At 40.7% G+C, this 21,686-nt stretch overlaps 1 protein-coding gene across 2 annotated transcripts in view; it reads right to left on the reverse strand.

Moving 5' to 3' along the window:
- Tmcc3 (transmembrane and coiled-coil domain family 3) overlaps positions 1–21,686 on the reverse strand; it is a 248,766-nt gene that overhangs the window by 79,806 nt on the left and 147,274 nt on the right. The window lies entirely within an intron of this gene.

The raw sequence follows: 21,686 nt of genomic DNA on the forward strand, positions 1-21,686 counted from the left end.
TCTCTTCATATATATATATATATATATATATACATGGAAAGAGAGAGAGAGAGAAAGAAAGAGAGAGCGAGAGATTAGCCTGGTGTGGTGATGCATGACTGTGACCCTAGCATTTAGTATTTTTTTGGGGGGGGTCCGGTCGTGGGGCCTGAACTCTGGGCCTGGGTGCTGTCCCTCAGCTCTTCAGCTCAAGGCTAGCACTCCCACTTGAGCCACAGCGCCACTTCCAGTTTTTTTCTTTTTGCTTATGTGGTGCTGAGGAATTCAACCCAGGGCCTCAGGCATGCAAGGCAAGCGCTCTACCACTGAGCCATCTTCCCAGCCCTATAATCCTAGCATTTAGGAGGCTGAGAAAGGAGGATTCTGAATTTGAGGACAGCTTGAGCTCCATAGCAATACCCTAGTTCAAAGTATATAAAAGAAGAAGAGAGAGAATGAAAGATTACAAAAAAAATACTAATAAAGATATTAATCAAGTCACCTGTAATCCTAGCTATTTAGAAGGCTGATATTGGAGGAACATGATTTTGAGCCAGTTTGCACAGAAAAGTCCCCAAGACCCTATTGCCAAGAATAACCAACAAAGAGCTGAGCTAGAAGCTTTGCTCAGGCGATAGAGCCTAAGTCACACAAACAACCAAGCAAGCATGGAGCCCTGAGTTCAAACTCTGGTGTGAGCAAAAATGATGGATGGTATATAGGGTATAGTTATTCACATACATACAAGAATATATTCTTACAGAATCATTAACAAATTTAAAAACAATAAATGGGATGGTTTTATCCTTCATCTTAGAATTCAAGTCACTCAAATAAATATTAGTGCTTTTGTAAAAATAAAGCTGGTTATTGTTTACTTTAATCATTACACTAACTGAATCTTCCAAGATCTATTTTGACAATATTTAAGAGTCTATCTCTGAGTTCCCCCCATTTGTATGTGATCCCCACTGTTTTGTATTTAGCTACTTAGTGCTCTAAGAAATACAGTGAGAGAGAGAGAGACAGAGAGAGTGAGAGAGAGAGAGAGAGAATAAGCTGTATGTATGGATACATTTAAAGAGCCTGTCCTATGTGAGGTCTCTGAGAAATCAAGAAGATAGGGACAGGGCTTGGTCAATGCTCCACCAGGCATCTACTTTGCATTCTTACTATGGTCTAAGGAACATCATCCTGGAATGTTGACCCTCAGTGACCAAGATTAATTAGAGCTTTATCAGGCTCACTTAAATTTCAATTAACAGGGATGTTCTTTTTTAGGTCATTTAACTTTATTTCATCAGCTTGATGCCCAAAAGCTGCTCTGCTGGGCACTCAGACAAAATAAATTTTAAATGTACAAATTAAATAGCACAAGAGCAAGCTCCCCAGAAATGAAAGAAAACAAGTAGTACCCATAGCAGCTGGCTTTCCTTTTGGGAAGTGGAACCCAAGGGGAAAAATAGACTTGCCTTCCTTCAGAGAGAACACCAGTACCCTGGATTTTGTTTAAGTAGAGAGAAAGAGGTGCGAAAGAGGGGAAGAGGAGAGCAGAGAGGAGGAGGGAGATAGGGAGAGGGAAAGAGAGAGAGAGGAGAGGTGTGGAGAGGGGTGGTTGAGAGAGAATAACAAATTTATCCCAATATAAGGATTCTGGGCCTCTGATGGATCTCCAAATGCCTCACTCTGGAAAAAACAGTAAAATAACACTTAAAGTAACAAAAGTAACAATAAGAAATACAAAGGTTCACACCTAGGGTTGTGAAATAAGAATGCACTTCCAAAGAGTAAGAGCACAAGGCAGCATAGGCTAAGCACGGAAGAAGTGGAACAGGCTTAAAGTTTAGAAAGATAAAACAAGCAGAATTACACCTGCCTTCTGTAGTGCACACTAGTTGGGACCTTCAGCTCTACTTTTAACTGGGTGGTTTAGTCTCTGGCTTTCCTCTCCAGGGAGAGGCACATGAGCCAGCCTTGGCCAATCAAAAGTCACTGTGACTTGTGCAGAGGCAGGCATGTGACCTAGTCAGAGCCAATCAGCATCACCCTCAGACTTTGGTTGCTGGGAAAGAGCAGTAAGCCTATTGCCATGGTGGACTTCTGGGAAAGAAGAGCCATAAAAAGAGGCAAAGTTCCTTGCTGTATTGTTTGCTCACTAGATCCTGCTCTCTCTTCCCTATCTTTACATGACAAACTACTCTCTATAATGGATTGGCTTACAACAGTAATCACCATTCATTTGCTCATGGCAAATGAATGCTCATGGTAACCCTCCCAGAAAGTGGCTTTTCTCTCACACTGGCAATGCTGAGATGGGAGTGTCCAAGATAGCTTCGTTTATGTCAGAATCAATAGGAATGGGGATGGCTGGAATGGCTGGACCCAGCCAGGCCTCTGTCCTGGTATACACACACACACACACACACACACACACAGAGGTGCATATATGTATATATGTGTATGTGTGTATGAATACATAATACATATATGTCAGTGTACTGGAGATTGAACTCAGGGCCTTTGCTCTCACTTGGCTCTTTTGCTCAAGACTAGTACTCTGCCAGTTGAGCCACATCTCCATTTCTGGCTTTTTGTTAATTGGAGATAAGGGTTTCTCAGATTCTTCTACTGAGGCTAGCTTTGAACTACAATGTTCAGATTTCAGCCTGATTAGCAAGGATTACAGGCATGAGCCACAAATACCTGGCTTGTTATATATTTTAAATTAAATATTTTTAGTCACTTATCTTCCAAGGGGCCTCTTTCTCCATCAGAGGGAAATACCACTTCCCTCTCACTCTACTGCTAAGAGACGTCAAGCATGCTATGTCATACGGTTGGAGAGATTGCCAGCCACCATCTTGCAATGGATCTACTACTAGCTATGGTCTGGTTGTGAATATACCCTCTTTTCAGGGATATCAAACAGTGTGGTCCTCTTTTGTTTAGACCACTTAGGGATGAGTGTTTCTCTCCTGTAATCTCAAAATCCTGGCCAGTACAACATGTAATGCTAGGTGCAGGCAGAAAGAAGACAAAGAAAAGGATAGAATTTCAAAACTAGGCAAGATACTTGGGAGGCAAAGATTAAAAAGATCTCAGTAGGGGGCTCAGAATGGGCAAGAAGTTAGTAAGACTCTATCTCAACCAATAAGCTGAAAGTGGTGGGTGACACATACCTGTGATACTAGCTGTACAGGAGCTGGAAGTAGTAAGCAGCATAGTCTGAGGCCCAGGCAAAAATAATTGAAGTAGCCAGGCATCAGTGGCTCATGCCTATAATCCTAGCTACTCAGGAGGCTGAGATCTAAGGATTGCAGCTCAAAGTCAGCCAGGGCAGGAAAGGCTGTAAAACTCTTATTGCCAATAAACCACCAGAAAACCAGAAATGGTGCTGTGGCTCAAGTGGTAGAGCACTCGCCTTGAACTAAAGAGCTGAGGGACAACACTCAGGCCCAGAGTTCAAGTCCTATCATGAACAAAAAAAAAATTAAAGCAAAAATGTGCTGAGAGCATGGATCAAGTGGTAGCATACCTGCCTGGCAAGCTGTAGGTCCTGAATTCAAACTATAGTACTGCCAGAGAGAGAAAGGGAGGTGAGGAAGGAGGCAGAAAGCAAAGAGAAATAGAAGGAGGAGAGAGAAGAAGGGGGAGAGGAAATAGACAGAGAGAGAAACAGAGAGGTAGAGATAGAGGGACTGAGAGAGAAGGCCAGAAGTCTGGACAACATGGATAGGGAGTGTGAACAGCACAGAATTCTATCAGGGGCATGAAATGTTCTGAGGCTACTAACCAACGCCTTCCTGGTCATTCTAGATGACCTCTTTTGAACTATTATATTATTACCTGTTCTACTCAGTTAAACTATAAAATTTACATTCATGTATTATTTGAATATTTTAGGTTACCTGAGGGAAAAAAGGTCTCAGCTTCTAGGTATGTATGTATATCCCTGATAATTCTCAACATGGTATTTGAGACATACTTGCTCAGTGAATGTGTGAATCAATCAATTCAACATTTACTAGTATCTACTCCTTTGCTAGACACTAGTCTTTTTTAAAAAATGACTAAGATGTAAGCAAGATATAGTTTTTGCCCTCACTGGGGTGGAATGAATAATTCATAATGATAACAGTTTGCTAGATGATGAATGTTATTGAATTTCAGATGTTGAGGAGGTATTGAAGTTTGAGAATTCTCCAGTTATTTATTGAGCACCTTTGATATGACACACTCTGTTCTTGATGCTAGGAATATAATGAGTAAGGCATCCTGAATAGACATCCCTAAAATCCACCTTCATGCCAAGATAGCCATTTCCTTGGCACAGTCGTAGGACAAAGGAAGGAAGCAGACTCATGCCCTTCATCTCCTTCAGGTCCCAGCTTATCATGTCCTCACAGGAGTAGAAGAAAGGAGTTAGAAGAAACTCTGATTTTGTTAATGAAAATCATTTCTAAAGGAAAATGATTATTTCTTTCCATGTTCCATTTCAACAGTACATGGAAGGTACATGGGCAAAGGATTCATAAAACAAAAAAATAAGATTATTCCCCCCCCCCTTAAGTATCTAAGGACAGAGAGAGAGAGAGACAGAGACAGAGACAGAGACAGAGACTATATGAATCTGAGCCAGGTACTGGTGGCTCACACCTATAACCCTAGCTATTCAGGAGGCTGAGATCTGAGGATCATGGTTCAAAGCCATCTTGGGCAGAAAAGTCTGTGAGACTTTTATCTATAATAAACTACTCAGAAAAAGCCAGAAGTGGTGCTATGGTTCAAGTGATAGAGTGCTCACCTTGAGCAAAAGAAGCTGAGGGTAAGCACCCAAGCCCTGAGTTCAAGCCCTTGGACCTGCCAAAAAAAAAAAAGAATCTGATTTTTAAAATTTATTTTACTAGCTTCAAGTGAAGCATGCTGATCAGATATAGCTGATATCTGATAGCAAAATTTTAAAGTGCCTGCATTGCAAACTAGAAGCTTCCAGGCCTATTGCAAATAATAAGCTCTAAAACCACCTGGCTTAGAGCCAACTGCAAATGGCCAGTCTTAACACTTGCATTTAATTTTGAACATACCCTATGTCACATGAATCTAAGGAAATAATTAATATTTATTTAGTGGTAGCAATGATCTGGCATAGAAACCTCCAACTTCCACTTGGTGTGCTTTTGATTAAAATTAAAAAAAGAAAGTAGACAGACTCACTCAAATGAAACTCAGTAGGCTTGTGAACTTTCCTTTGACTACTCCTTTCTTAGAAAATGCAACTATTTCATATTATTGATTTTTTTTGTGTGTGGGGGGAAGGGAGGAGTTCTGGTCATGGGGCCTGAACTCTGGGTCTGGGTGCTGTCCCTCAGCTCTTCAGCTCAAGGATAGCACTCTACCACAGCGCCACTTCTGGCTTCTTTTTTTTTTTTCCTGCTTATGTGGTGCTGTGGAATTGAACCCAAGGCCTCATGCATACAAGGCAAGCGCTCTACCACTAAGCCACCTTCCCAGCCCTGAATTTTTTTTAAAGAGTAATGACTATCAAAGAGGATTACACAGACAGCCTAGGAAGATTTCAGGAACTACTTTCAAACATTCATGTTCCCTGCAGACTCAAAGCTACATTGAGAAGTGCAAAAATATATTTTCCCTCATCAAAATTAAAACCCCCTGTCTTTATATATAAAAAAAAAGGCTTGTTAAAAGACTGAAAAGACAAGATGCAGACAGGGAGAAAATATGACCCCAAAAGGATTTGTGTTATATTGAGAATTATTGAGGCCAGGGTGTAGAATGCTTGCAGAGTACACACACCAAGTGGGGGAGAGGGGGAAAAGGAAAGAAGAGAGAGAGGAGGAAAGGGAGAGGAAAAGACAGATGGGAGAAAGAGAAGGAGATGCTTGAATTTTGTCAGGGACAGTGGCGTGATCCTATAATCCCAGCACTGGAGAAACAGAGGCAAGTGAATGGTAAACCGGAGGACAGCCTAGCTACATAGCAATACCTGTCTCAAAAACAAAACCAACCAACATACAAAAATCAAGAATTCTCAAAATTCAATTGTAAAAATATTTATAATCCAATAAAAACTGGATTTTTAATTGGAACAGACCTTTGATTAAAGACACATGAATGGCCAATAAACACATGGTAATATATCCCATGTCCTCAGCCACAAGGGAAATGCAAAGTAAAACCACACAGAGATATCACTCTGCACTTACCAGAACCGCTAAAATAAAAGAGTTACAACACTAAATGCTGATAGGGATGTGGTGAAAGTATACAATTCATCCATTACCGATGCAAGTATACAGTAGTTTAGCCTGCTTGGTGAACAGCAGTGTGGCATCTGACCCAGCATCTATCCTCGGGAAGTGGAAACATACACAGAACCCTATGCATAAATGTTCACAGCAGCTTTATTCATAACAGCAAATGCTGGAAGCAGCCCAGTATCCCTGCAGTTGAACCAACTTCCCAGCCATGGAAGTTAAAAAAAAAAAAAAAAAACTATTCATAGGCATCAACTTAGAAGCATGTCCAGAGAATTATGCTGAGCCAATAGAGCCCACCCCAAAGGTTATATACATACAGCATGACTTCTTTAATGTAGCATGGGGAAGAGAGGAGTAATTGCCAGTGGCTAGGATCCGGAGTGGGCAGATGCAGGTGGGCAAAGGAGGGGCTGCAGGCAGGAGGTTCCTGTAACACCAAGGAAGGTGGCTGTGGTAATGGAAGCATTCTATACATGGGGAGTGGCAGAGAATGAAATACACATATGCACACACAGGGATGTGTACAGCTGGTCCTGATTGACCATGGTTCAACTTTATGAGTTTTCAACTTCATAAAACAATAGATCTTCAGCAGACACTGTGATTTGAATTTTGATCTTTTCTCAGGTTAATAATACACACTTAGATATTCTCTCTCTCTCTCTCTCTCTCTCTCTCTCTGTTTCTCATTTTTTTTTCAGTCATGGGGCTTGAACTCAGGGTCTGGACACTCTCCCTGACCTTTTCTGCTCAAGGCTACTGTTCTACCACTGGTTACTTGGAGATAAAACTCTCATGGAGTTTCCTGTTCCAGCTGGCTTCGATCCTCAGATCTCAGCCTCCTGACTAAGGATTACAGGAGTGAGCCACCATCTTAGACAGTCTCTTTTTGTACTGGGCAGAGATAGAGAGCTATAGTTCATTGTTAGCCACATTGCCATGCCATAACCCAGACTTTACAATATGTTATTATGATGGTCAGTAGGTTAGGTGTATTTGAACACATCTTTTTTGTAGTATTGGGGATTGAACCCAGGACTTCATGCTTGCCACTTCTTGTTGTTTTTCTTCTTCTTCTTCTTCTTCTTTTGGTCCTGAGGGCTGAACTCTGGGCCTGGGCACAGTCCCTCAGCTCTTCAGCTCAAGGCTGGCACCCTACCACTTGAGCCACAGTGCCATTTCTGGCTTTTTTCTACTTATGTGGTGCTAAGGAATCGAACCCAGGGCCTCATGCATGCGAGGCAAGCACTCTACCACTGAGCCAACTTCCCAGCCCCAACTTTCTTGTTTTTAGTTTGATTTTGAGACAGAGTTTTGTCTATGCCTTTGCCTAGGCCAGCCTTGAACTCAAAATCCCAACCCTGCCTTCTGAGTTAGCGATATTACAGACTTGCATCCACATACATGGCCTTAAATATTAGACTTACATTGGGGTTTAGGGCACATAGCTCATCATAAGTAGAAGAGCATCTACATAAACAAAGTTGAGGGAACTCTGAATAAATGATTGATTGTACGAACATTAAAATAGTATTTATACTATATTATACTGTTTATACTAAAAAAATTTTAAGAGACTACCATTGACAGAAGCCAGGTAAATGGTCTGTGTGAGTTTTCTGTATTATTCTTTACAGCTTTACCTCAACCTTCAATAATCCCAAAATAAAAACTTCAGCTACGATGTATTTTAAACTAAGTGTAATTGTGGTCCTTTGTGCAGAAAAAATACTATGGGTTTAGGGAGGGAGGAGAGCAACACAACCAGTTGGTGACTCATGCCTGAAACCCTAGCTACTCAGGAAGTTTAGATCTGAGGATTATGTTTCAAAGCCAGCCTAGGCAGGAAAGTCCATGAGACTCTTATCTCCAATTAGCTACCAAAAAGCTGGAATTGGAACCGTGACTCAAGTGGTACTAGCCTTGAACAAAAACGCTTAAGAACAGTACGCAGGCCCTGAGATCAAGCCACAGGAAAGGCACACACACACACACACACACATACACACACACACACACACACAAGTTGAACTAATATTTTAAACTAAGTCATGACTGTGGTTATTTTTGCTTGGGTTTAGAGAAGAAAGGAAGGGAGCAACACAGTCAGTAGAAACGGCTGGTGTGTGAATATTTCTCTGGAGAACTTGGCCATACTTAGAACTAAGTTCTTCTAGGTTCTGCCCACTTGCCACACCAGAGAAATGGGTGTGCTGGAGAAACTGAGGGCAAAAGGAAGTCCTGGATAATGTTCATTAGGGTGACTGTGGACATCTGTGCCTGGCCACACATAGGCTTTGTCTCAACCTAAGCCAATAATGAAAACTTGAGGCCAAGATAATTATCCTTTTCTCTGACCCACCAATGCTGAGCGCAACACCAGACACAAAGCAATTATTCTGTCGAGCCAATAACTGATAATTAAGTCCTGACTTGGTTGAAAGCAGATATTCAAGTTCATAGATTTGACTCAACTTCAAAATGATTCCTTAGGTGCTGAGTTGTTTGGTATAAATTTACATCGCCACTGGGTGCTGGTGGCTCATTCCTATAATCTTGGCTACTCAGGAGGCTAATATCTGAGGATTGCAGTTTGAAGCCAGCCTAGCAGAAAAGTCTCTGAGGCTCTTATCCAATAAACTACTTAGAAAAAGCTGGAAGTGGTGCTATGGCTCAAGTGGAAGAGTGCTAGCCTTAAGCAATAGAAGCTCAGGGACAGCTCCCCAGGCCTTGAGTTCAAGCACCCAGGATCATCCCCCCCCTCCCACACACACACACAAACACACACACAAAATTATATCATCAAGTTGAGTTGAGAATTTCATTGATGCACCTGCTCTACTGTTTTGTGGGGTTTTTTGGTGGGGGTGGGGGAGGAGATTGTTGCACACTGGGCTGACTCTTGAGTCTTTTGTTTTTGTTGTTGTTGTTGGTTGTAGGGCTTGAACTCAGGGCCTGGGCCCTGTCCCTGAGCTCTTTTGCTCAAGGCTAGCACTCTATCACTTTGAGCCATAGCACCACTTCCGGTTTTCTGGTGGTGAATTGGAGATAAAAGTGTCATGGACTTTCCTGTCTGGGCTGGCTTTGAACTGGGATCCTTAGATCTCAGTCTCCTGAGTGGCTAGAATTACAGGTTGAGCCTGTAATTCTACCCCTACCCCGCTGTGTCTTTATTTTCTATCCACACACTATTGGGCATACATAATGTGTGTGCTGTTACTTCTAATCTCTTGACTTTGCCTTTTAGAAAGAAAGTTACTGTATCTCTTGGCTACCTACTATTGTAGTTTCTCAGAAGTTCACAATAATGTTAGAAAACAGAATCAGAGAAGAACACTTTCCCCTGCATTAGGCACAGAATATTCTAGTTAAAGTTTGGAACTGGGGTTATGATCCTAGGGGTATCCACTTCATACCACCTCAGAAGGAAGTGTTCTCTGGGAGCTATAGCTGACTCTATTCTTGGCATGGTCAGCCCAGAAGTCTTTTTCAATTAAATTCCCACTGAATCTGAAGGATGAGCTAGCTATACAGCTAGGAACATTGTAGCCTGTGAAAACATACTTTGCCAGATGAGGATGAAGGGAAATGAAATTTCCTGTTGAGAGGCTCAAGTTACATTCCCCTTAGCACGAAGTGTGTCCACTTGAGTCTGTGCTCATCCCAATCATTCCCAAATTCTGACAGTATCTGTTCCTTAGATCACTGTAATACCCAGTTATAAATGATCTGGTGCTGTTCTGGGAGGCAGAATGGTCCTCCAGAGACAGACCATCTGGATTCTCATCTTGGTGCTGCCAAGTCTTAACTCTAGCATCTGTAAGCTGGGTACGGCAATAGCACCCAACTCACACCACTATTAAAGATAAAATGATATATAGGAAGGCATACAAAATGTGAACTCGATAAATATCTGTGGAAAACAAAACAACCTTCAAGCCTATCCTTAGGATACCGTTGGCTCTCTAGAGTGAGACTTCAAGAATTTCTTCTGCCACCCTGGAAGTACTCTTCTAAGGAGAATGCATGTCAATGGCATACTTCATCTTTACAATTGTTAATGGAATGAGGTGGAAGGCAGGAGCCTGTGGCTGAGTGCTGAGCTGGCTGGCCCCCACGGAGCCCTCAGCCTTCCACCTCTGCCCATACTGTTGCTATCATCTCAGAGCATAGGAACTACCACAGTGAGGTGAGCCCCCTCCCTTTCCAGTCTCAGGCAATACTTCTACGGAGGAAAGTTGCTTTTGGTTTGTGTACTTTGATCAAATAATTCAACTATTACAAATCTATCCAAAATAAGACAATACATGAAAAGTATTGAGACCTATACCAGTGTCTCAGAAAAAGGCTGAGACAATTCAAAGATTTATCATTTATGAAAAACAAACAACCGCACATAAAATATAATGTAGGTATTACAAATTGTGCTTAGGAAGAATATGTAATCATATGAGGAAACACTAATATGATAATTTTATAAAAATATAATAACAAAAAGTCAGCAGTTCAGAAAGAAATGTACTCATTACTTAACTTACATAACTACAACTCCTCTGTATATCACCTCTACTATATATATATAATATATATATAACTATATATTATATATATTTTTTTTTTAAGAAAAAGGAAAAGTCAACCAGGAACCAGTGGTTCATGCCTGTAATCCTAGCTACTTAGGAAGCTGAAATCTGAGGACTGCAGTTTGAAGTCAGCCTGGTTAGGAAAGCCTAGAAGTCAGCCTAGGAAAGCCTAGGCTCTTTTTTTTTTTTGGGGGGGGGGGGTCCAGTCGTGGAGCCTGAACTCTGGGCCTGGGCACTGTCCCTCAGCTCTTCAGCTCAAGGCTAGCACTCTACCACTTGAGCCACAGCACCACTTCCAGCTTTTTTCTTTTTGCTTATGTGGTGCTGAGGAATTGAACCCAGGGCCTCATGCATGAAAGGCAAGCACTCTACCACTGAGCCACCTTCCCAGCCCCAAGCCTAGACTCTTATATTCAATTAACTACCAAAAAGCTGCAGATGGAGCTGTGGCTCAAGTGGTAGAGTTCTATCCTTGAGTGAAAAAGCTAAGGGATAATGATTAGGCCCTGAGTTCAAGCCCCAGTACCTGCACACATACTCACACAAATACAAAGGCCAGGATAACACTGCCAGAGGCCAACATTGTGGGCAGCAGGGACCTCTCACCCACCCCTCTACTCCTCACTGTACTTCCTATGGACACATGCCAACCAGGACATTCATACAAGAATGTCACAGTCCCCATCTGGAAACAACCCACTGTTATCAACAACAGAATGGATAAATGTCACACAGTCATTTCCCAATTAAGGTCAGTCAACTGTTGCCAAAAAAAAAAAAAAAAAAAAAAAAAAAATTCCTGCATGAAAATGTGAACTGGGAACCTATTGTCTTAACTCATTTTACAAAGTAGAATTTTTTTCTGTTATGTAATCAAACCTAATTATGACTGCTACTAGAGGACTAACAAAATGCCCAGTGCAAAATAACAACCCAATGTCCATTTACAAAAAAATAGTCAAGAGAGGTCCAAAATATTTTGCTACTAAAGAATAAGAAGAATGCTTTTTCTAGTTCTTTTGTCTTCCTACAGCCTCTCTATAGTACTCAGCCCAAAGCCAGAAAATGACAACAGTTGTTATCTATTCATCTGCACCAGGCACTTAGACACCAACTACTTTGATTGAGTTCCTGCCAATCTTTGCCAAATGTCTCTGGATGGAAGTGTCTCACATTCCCATTGTACTGAGTAGCAAGTGAGTAGCAACAAGAGCCCCTGAACAGAGGAAGTGTTTTGCCTGAAGGTATCCAGTCAACAAAGTACAATTGAACTTCCAGGTCCATCTAACTCCATAGCCTGAATCTTATTTATTAGATGTATATCTTTGGAAAATGTATTTAGACTTTTTTTCCTATTCAATTACTAGAACTTCATTAAGGCTCTGGGTACTATCCTTTAGCTCAAGGCTGGAGCTCTACCACTTAACCTACAGTTCCACTTCTGGCTTTTTTGGTGATTATGTGGAGATAAGAGTATCATGGACTTTCCTGCTCAGGTTGGCTTAAAAACAAGATCCAGAGATCTAGCCTCCTGAGTAGTTAAGATTACAGGTGTAAGCCACTGGTGCCCAGCTATAGTTAAGTCTTTTCAGGCCTGTTTCCTTACCTGGAGAATATGGATAATTATAACCCCAAATACTGACTCTAAACCAAAAGTCTATGCTGGCACAACTGAGAGAATGTTTCGGGCTTAACCATGTGGAAGCCACTGTCAGGGCTCCTCTCACAAAACATTAAATTTGTATGCATTTGACATGTCCCTACACTCTGTGTGACCTGTCCTTGTTCCTTCACAATAGTTTAAGGAACATTTACCATTCCTAATAACTCCCCAAGGTGAGTTCCACATTCTAAACTCTTTAATAGTGTTTAAAATTAAAATACAATTAATGACTTTAATCCTTTAACTGAAGAGTCCTTGTAAATGTTTCCTATCATTCTCCCGTACTTCTAGACTTTTGCTTTTGCATTTCAAGTTTCCCAAAGTGAAACACACACACACACACACACACACACATACACACGAATTATCAGAAGTTACCAAGAATACAACATGTAGGTTTTCACAACATTAATTAGATTTGGTTATTTGGAGTTAAAAACAACATCAGCAAAAAAAAAAAAAATCCCTTTAAATTGCTGAAAGGAACTTGACATAGGAAGAAAAATAAACAAACAATCCAAGAAGAGGTCTCCAGTTTACATAGCTCAGCTTTGAATTTTTCCTCCACCCAATGAAACAGAAGTCTGCAAATTCCACTGATGCCTCCTGACACTCACAATTGCAAACCTTTCCTCTGGAAAACATGTCATTCTTCATTGTTTCCATCTAATCTCTTCACAAACAGAATCAGACTCTCTTTAACCTCAAAAGACCAGGATCTATTTGATATCATCTATTTTTAGAATATAGCTTACCAGTCAGAATGCACATTATTCACAAGACCTAGGTTTGGAAACACATTTAAACTGTTGTGTTTAAATATTTCCCTTACTTAGGTATCAAGATTAATTTTGCAATCAATAGTTGTCCAAAGCTACACTATCCAACATGGTAGACAAGAAACCCACATCCACTGAGCACTTGAGATATGCTACTGTGATTAGGAAGCTGAGTTTTAAATATTTACTTAATTTTAATTAATTAAAATTTAAATAATGCCTTGCAGACTTATACCCAAAGAAAAGAAAAATGCCTCCTTAAAACAGGTTGAGTATCTTTTATCCAAAATGCTTTGAAAACCCATTCTTTCAGAATTTGGAATGAGAAATCTTAGGGAAGTGAGTCAAGTCTAAACATGAAATCCACCTATTTCACAGACACATCCTGTAGGCAATTTTGTGCAATATTTTTAATGCACCTGTATTTTGATTGCAACCTATCATGATAAGCCAGGTGTTGAGTTTCTCATATTAGTGCTCAAAAACTTTTGAATTTTGGAGAATTTCATATTCTTCATTTAGGTTAATTATATTTCCATATTTACTGTGCCACAATATAAACAATAAACACTTTGATTTAGTTATCAAAATATGAAAACACATAGGCTCACAAGTATTCTCCACATCCCATTATATTAAACTCTGAGACCAATATATTATAAATTATAGGCATACTAAAGCTAGCATTATATATAATTCTTTCTCCAAGTGATTTTATAGGTCAAAATTCATCTCCCTTTCCTGGTAGCATATTATGTACAACTATTCTGTTAATTATTAGCACTGTCTGGTTTATATTAAAGACACTGTGTAGATGGTGATTTTTTTTTTTAGTAGAAGATTCACTTGTCCATTAAAAAATCTATCACTCCCCAACATACTTCTTGCAATGAAAATCCTTCTATAAATGTTTGAGGATTTGAATATTGTATATACTGGTGTGTTTTAAACATTCAACTTTCTATAAAAGAAAGCCTAAAACTAATATTGAGGTATTTTGTACTCACAGAGAGAAAGACACAGTATCAAACAGATGTCAATTTTCTCTCATAGAAAAAGTCTACTGGGATGCAATAGATGAAACAGAACTCAGTCAAAGGGCCTTTCCTAAACGCTGGCAATCTTATTTAAAAATTAGATGGAAGCAAAAAGACAAGTTGAGGGAAAGTGTGTGAGGCAGCAGATGCAGGGCACCTCTTTATAAGAGTGCTATTTTATCAAGACTATTTTATCACCAGGTGCAGTCAAGGTCACATGACTAGAACAGGGATATGGCTCAATGAAGAAGCAGCTCTGAATAGACTCAGAAGTACAGTATATAGCAAAGAATATCCTTAGACTCAAAGGGCAATGGGAACTATTGGTGAGGTAATGGAGAAAAATAATGCTGTAGTAGATCACTGCATACAAAAATATTTTTTTTTTAGAAAATCAGGTGCCACTAAAAAAACTGTATGTCACATTTTATATTATTGAGAACCCATTGAAAATTCCAAATGAACTGTTATACCTCAATGATATATTACTAATCCATTATTTCTACTCAATCAATAGACACAAATAGGAATAAATAAAAAAGGCATGAAAACAATGGCTTTTAAGAATTTATTAGGAAGATATTTTATAAATAGAGTCTGTAAATTATGACATTTTTCCTTTCTTACTATATTGAGTAGAGCAGAGGTCATTTACTGCTTTGCAAAGGTTAAACTTTGAGAACTGAGGTAGAAGCCATGGAGGGAGACTGGGCAAAGCACTTTAAATGACTTCCTTTGTAAGTAGCTATGTGGAGGTGAAACCACAGTTCCAGAACAGTGACTGTCCCTTGTAGTTCACAGCCTCTTCCTCTACACCTCCATCTGGGTTGCTGTTCACTGAGCCCAGCTCTGTTTTATCTCCACTCCCTACCCAGCGTCAGTGGGTTACTCTCTGCATAACCTCACCCAGCCGTGGTCAGAGTCAGCTGTTTCCCTGCATGCTGCATGGTTGCCTGAGCCCATATCAACCTTTCATCCTAGCAAAGGTTGGCTTCAAGTATGCACATCTCACACAGATTCCAAGTCATCTCCACTGAATTCTCTTCATGCTTGACAATTCTTTTACCTTGTTTACTAGATCTCCTTCTATGAAGATCCTATGGTGGTTTGCTCACACAGACCTGGTACTATACCTAGCTGTCATAGTCAGCTTGGACTTCCATAACAAAATAATCAATTCTGGGGTCTCAGTCAGCTCAAGGTGACAGCAGGGTTGGTCTTCCCAAGGCCTCTCAGCTGCTTACAGATGGCAGTCTCCTGGCTGTGTCCTCATACAGTCATCTCACCACACAGGCACCGCCCCCCTCCCCAATATCCCATTCTCCCCCCACCCCCCGCAACCCCTTGTGTCTCCCAGTGTATCCATCTGGGTTTCCATTTTGCATAAAGACACCAGTTATACAAGATTAGGGTCCAATCTACCAACATTATTTAAGTTAATTACCTCACATTTGAGGTGTTGGAGGTTAGGGATACAATGTGTGAAGTTTAGGGACATACAATAAAGTCTTTAACACCATTTCTGTGATGATTTATTGCTGTTATGTATCACCAGCTATGTTGCGAGACAGCAGGGAAGGGACAGCGATGTGATCACAAACTCCATGGCCTTGGAAAGATAAAACCCTCATTTCTTTGGTTGAAAACTGCTCATTGTGAAATAGGTATTCTTTTAAACTCCTACTTAAATTTTACATAGAGAGAGAGTTACATAAAGAATTTCATCAAAAGAGATAACTTAAGAGGTAATGATCCATTAAATGTCTTTGACAGCTCTTCCTGAGCCTCCAGTCCTTTCTCCTTTGGAGTAGCTACAGCTTTTAGTGTGCCATCTGTCTGTGTAATATAGGCATGCAGTCTCTGACAAAGGGACAAAAAAGGAGAGTGGGAACAGAAGAACAAAAGAGATGGGGAGCCTGTGAATCTTAGCTACTCGGGAAGCTGAGATCTGAGATCGAGGTTCAGAGCCAGCCCAGGAGGGAAAATCCATGAGACTCTTATCTTCAATTAACCACCAAAAACTCAGAAGTGGTGCTGTGGCTCAAAGTGGTGGAGCACTAATCTTAAACAAAAGAGCTCAGGGACAGCACCCAGGCTATGAGTTCAAACCCCAGTACTGACCAAAAACAAACAAACAAAATAAGGTGGAGGGAGGCAGTAAATGGGCATCTCTGAAGAAAGAAGTTCAGTCAAAGCAAAAACACATACTACTGGTAGGTGCAAAAGAGCTGTAATGGTACTGCTATGAATGGGAAACTAAGCCTGGACCTACCAAATGGATTTCTGGTTTGCAAAAGGGGTAAGAGGAAGGAAAGGGTAGTATTAAGCTTTTTTGTTGTGTCTGCTAGTCCTGGGCTTGAATATAGGGTTTGGACACTGTCTCTGAGCTTTTTTACTCAAGGCCAGCACTCTGCGTCTTGAGCCTTAGCTCTATCTCTTGCTTTTTGGTGGTTAATTGGAGGCAAAAGTGTCACAAACTTTCTTGCCTAGGCTGGCCTTGAATCATGATTCTCATATCTCAGCCTCCTGAATAGATAGGATTACAGGCATGAACTACCAGTGCCTAGCAGAATTAAGCTTTTATTAGACCTAGTGATTCACTTTTTAATGAATTATAATCTACCTAACAAGGCTTGGGAGACATGGAATTATCAGCCAGACAAGAGAAAATTCTGGCTTTGTCTGTGGAAGTTTTCAGGTGAGTGAAGGATCTAACAGTGTCAGATCCTGGACTTACAAGTCTATAGCATGCCTAAAGAAATAGATTGAAGAAGCTGCGGCCAAAGATAGGATTTTATAATTATGTATTGACTTAGATTGGATTTTTTGGTCTATTTCAGAGTTTGGAATCTCTCCAGGATCATATCACTGCCAATTCCTAGGTGGTTTATGGCAATTTCACAGTATCTCCATATATGCATTGCCAACAGATGGGATTATTAAATGCTTAGTGCAAACAATGATCCATACATGTGTTTCCACCCACCAGTAGACAAAGCAGAGCTCCTCCTATTCCAATAAATATTTACATCCTGCCACTTACCCGTTTCAAGAATGCAGGCTATGGATTTCCACTGCTCTTTTTAAGGTGAATGCAAAGAATCATTCATGCTTTTATTGAATTTATCACTTAACTTGTTCTCAGAAGAAGTAACCTTTAGCATAAAGAATAGACACAGCTCATTGTGGGTATATCTTCCTTTATATGTCAGTCATACTTCTGAATTTGATACTAACATGTTTTCAAGAAGTCATGTTTAATACATATATAAATTACATAAGATATAATATATATGCTAGAAAAATATATGCCCAGAATTAAGGAGATTTTGAGAAGGAATGTGTGATTTTTTTTTTCAGGTGCAGAAAACCAAGCATAGATGTGCGAAATGAGTTGCTCCCAAGTAGCAACAGTGGATAAGTTAGGAGGAGAGGGAGAAGACAGAAAAGTTGCAGTTGCTGTGGTTAGCTGCTAGGTAGTCAGGTCTGGCTCTCTGTGTCTGTGAACTTTTATAAACACACACTTGCAGCAGCATCCTTGTTCCAGGCTGAGGATGGTGAGGCTGAGATTGAGGGAGGTTAAGAAACTTGCCAGTCACTTGAAGTAACTGATTGAAACCCAAGCCTGCTGAAAACCACAGACCAAGCCTTTTCCATGTCCCTACACTTTCTAATAAACAGAGCCAAGTCAAACCTGACATGTACAAAAATACCATAATGGAATCCATTCTTTTGTACAGTTAACATATGCTAACAGAGTTTACAATGTATTTATAAAGGCATTATACTATATTAGATCCAGAAGCTTCTGAAAAACCTTAGGTTTACTTCCTACAATTCAGTCTGTGGATTGTTACTGGTTCCTGTTTTGACAGCATAACTAACATTTAATTAACAAAGTATGAATTACTATATAATTAGGTACAAATCAAGTGAATTCCTGGCTGTTTGACCTCAATTAACCAGTGATGAGAAATTCCCTAATCTTTTGGGTCTTTTTATTTTGGATGTAGTTAATTAAATGAGAATTGTAATGTCCTGGTCTTCAGAACATCTTATCAGAATAAGCCTAAGCTACATATTTGTGTTTATGATGACACACAGAAAAACATATGGGTATCAGCTAGGACCTGATTCAAACTCAAGCCCACCTGACATCAGAAAATACACCCAGCCTGGGATCAATGGCTCACGCCTATAATTCTAGCTACTAATGAGGCTGAGATTTGAAGATTGTACTTTGGAGCCAGCTTAGGCAGGAAAGTCTGTGAGGGTCTTTTCTCTGATAAACTACCCTAAAAAAGTCAGAAGTTGATCTGTGGCTCAAGTGACAGAGTGTTAGCCTTGAGCAAAAGAAGCTCAGTGCCTAGGTCCTTAGTTCAAGTCCCAGGACACCAGCATACAAACTCTCTCTCTCTCTCTCTCTCTCTCTCTCTCTCTCTCTCTCACACACACACACACACACACACACACACACAAAGGAAAGAAAAGACATCTCATTATCTTCTAACACTTCCAAGGTAAAAGAAAAAGAAACATATACAAGAAAGCAAAAATGTATGTTACAACCAGTATACTTGGGTATGGAGGCTTCCACAATTAAGGATGAAACATTAATTGGGACATATATCATCAAACTGAGGTGCTAGTGCTTGACTTGTGTGAAGTAACTCCTTAGAAATAATTTTAGTTGGCAGAGAAAATAAATAGTTTGAAATAGTTTGGTGATTTGTTCATCCAGAACTACTAAAGACAGTTCAACTACAGAGCTAATGGGATCTAAGGCTCAGCACTTCTTGACTGACCCAGAGTACTGTGAACACAAGAGTCCCCTTCAGTACTCTGAAATAAGTGCAAATTGAGCACATGGGCAAGGGCCTGACCTACTGCTGCTCACACAACTTACAGGGTGTAAGCTATTGCCACTCTAGAAGCCAGTGGCAAAAACCACTAGTTTTCCAAAGGCGGCAGCAGGTAACACTCCTGAGGAGACTTTCTGTACTCTGCTTAAATTTAATGTGCAATTTCAGGCTAAGATTAAAGCTGTTTTCCCTTAATAATGCTTGCTTTTCTTTTCAATCACTGAGAAAAAAAATCCACATCTGCTCTCGGGTCATCCTTAGTAGAATGAAAATTGGGAAGGGAACGAATGGGCTTTTTCTGTTTTCTCTCATTATGTCTCTAATTAGGTGATGTTTTTGAGAGGAGAACAAAAATGTTCCAGGCACAATAACCTTGCTGCAGTTTGGTAATTCAGACTGCTTTACCGGCAAGCTTAGTTATTATTCTTCTTTAATCTCAGCCTCTCTCAGGTGCCAAGAGAATATTCAGTAAATCAAATCTACTTCCTTCAGCATTTTAAATCTCATTTGTATCCCGACAGAAACACACACTTCCTTTGAAGGAAAGGAGCCATGTCTTTAAAAAGGAAGTTGATAAGCTTGAGATATGTCTTTTCTAAAGGAAAAGAATCTACCCAGGCTCAAGGGCATTCTGCTGCAATGGAAATTAGAAACCTGTCCTTCACATCATGGGTGTTACTGTGCAAAATGCCAAAGTAGACAGTAGCACTGTGACCAACTCCACATAGTACATTTGCAACTTCAGATGACAAAATGAGTCTTCAGGTGGTGACCTTAGTCTCAGATTTTGGGGGGAGGGGATTGGGTGTACTTTCTAACTTTACTATCCCTGACTCAGAGAGGAACCCTATTTTGTAGGGTTCATGAAGTTATTGCTTCATGAGACAATACCAAGGGAAATGATGGTCACAAAAGGCCTTTCTAGGCCAGGTGCTGGTGGCTCACGCCTGTAATCCTAGCCACTCAGGAGGCTGAAATCTGAGGATCACAGTTTGAAGCCAATTTGGGCAAGAAAGTCCATGAGACTTTTATCTCTAATTAACCACCAAAATGCCAGAAGTGGAGCTGTGGTTTGAGTGGTAGTATGGCAGCCGTAGCAAAAAAGTTCAGGGATGGCATCCAAGCCCTGAGTTCAAGCCTCAGGACTGGATAAAAAAAAAGGTCAATATAACAGCAGTGTGAAGAAGAGGTGACAATGACCCTGGATTTATCCAAGTCATGTGCTACCACACCCCATGTTTTGCTGCCATGGCCATCATGTGGAAGAGAAAGGCAGAAGATGATGTTAAGGAAGATAAAGCTAAGGTGGTGGTTGAGCCACAGAGAAGATCCAAAAGGTTATCTGTTAAAACTGCTTTTCCACAACTCCAGCTCCACACCTAGCCTAAAAAGGACCTGCAGAGAAAGGAGAGAAGGAAGCCAAGTGGGGAAAGGTAAAGGCTTTGCTAGCAAGGACAGGAATAACCTGTCAAGATGGAGAAGCCACACAGACCTGCATAGGCAGCTGAAGGTACTAGAAATACCTAGTGAAGCATTTCTGATATCTGTGCACAGTTGGCAGCTAGCTGCACTGTTTTAAACACTATTTTTCTTTCTTTCTTTTTTCTTTTCTTTTTTGTAGGTTGTGGGGTTTGAACTTGAGGCCTGGGCACTGTCCCTGCTCAAGGCTAGTGCTCTACCACTTTGATCCATAGTGCCACTTCTGGCTTTCTGGTGGTTAATTGGAGATCAGTGTCACAGACTTTTCTGCTGGGGCTGGCTTCAAACGGAGATCCTTAGATTTCAGCCTCCTGACTAGCTAGGATGACAGGTGTGAACCACCAGTGTCTGTCTTCTTATTGTTTCTGAGTGGTACAAATCAGACATTTACTTTTCCTTCACCCTGTTGATAAAAATGGATCACCCAATCAATGAGAAAATAGCAGTTTTTGTCTTCACTTGGAAAATACTAAAGGAAACACCTGAACATTTACATCAAAACCCAAATATCAGCCTGCCCATAGTTACTGAGGGCCTCTGGTCAGGTTTGGGCCAAGATACAGAGACTGCAGCTGAAAAAGACCACCAGTAGAGCCTGGCTGGGAAACAAATAGTCACCAAACAAATGCGGTAAGGCTTAGACTTAGGAAGGAAACAGGGTATGCGGTGGGCACCTGACAGGGAGAATTTACTAGATTTAGGAGTTGGGAAGGATTCCCCAGATCTATGGTTTGTATATGGTTTGTATCCCAGCCAATCAGTGGGAACTTCCCTTATCCTAAACTGCAGCACTCACCCAACCCACTTTCACTGCTTTCTAGGACTTAAGATAGAAGAGGAAAATGAGAAATGTTAGTGTCAGGGCAAGCAGGAGCCGGATGTGTGAGTAAGGCAGTGACTAGCATTTCCCAGCTGCTAATCAATCACTGTGGCAGGCCCCTTGCTCCCTCACCGCCCAGCTCACGGAGACCTTGCTGCAATCCCAGGAGGAAGGCATGCCTGCCCTCTCTTTACAAACAATTTAGA

This window comes from Dipodomys spectabilis, unplaced genomic scaffold, assembly GCF_019054845.1.
Source record: "Dipodomys spectabilis isolate Male_0828 unplaced genomic scaffold, ASM1905484v1 ptg000163l, whole genome shotgun sequence".
NCBI classification, from domain to species: domain Eukaryota; kingdom Metazoa; phylum Chordata; class Mammalia; order Rodentia; family Heteromyidae; genus Dipodomys; species Dipodomys spectabilis.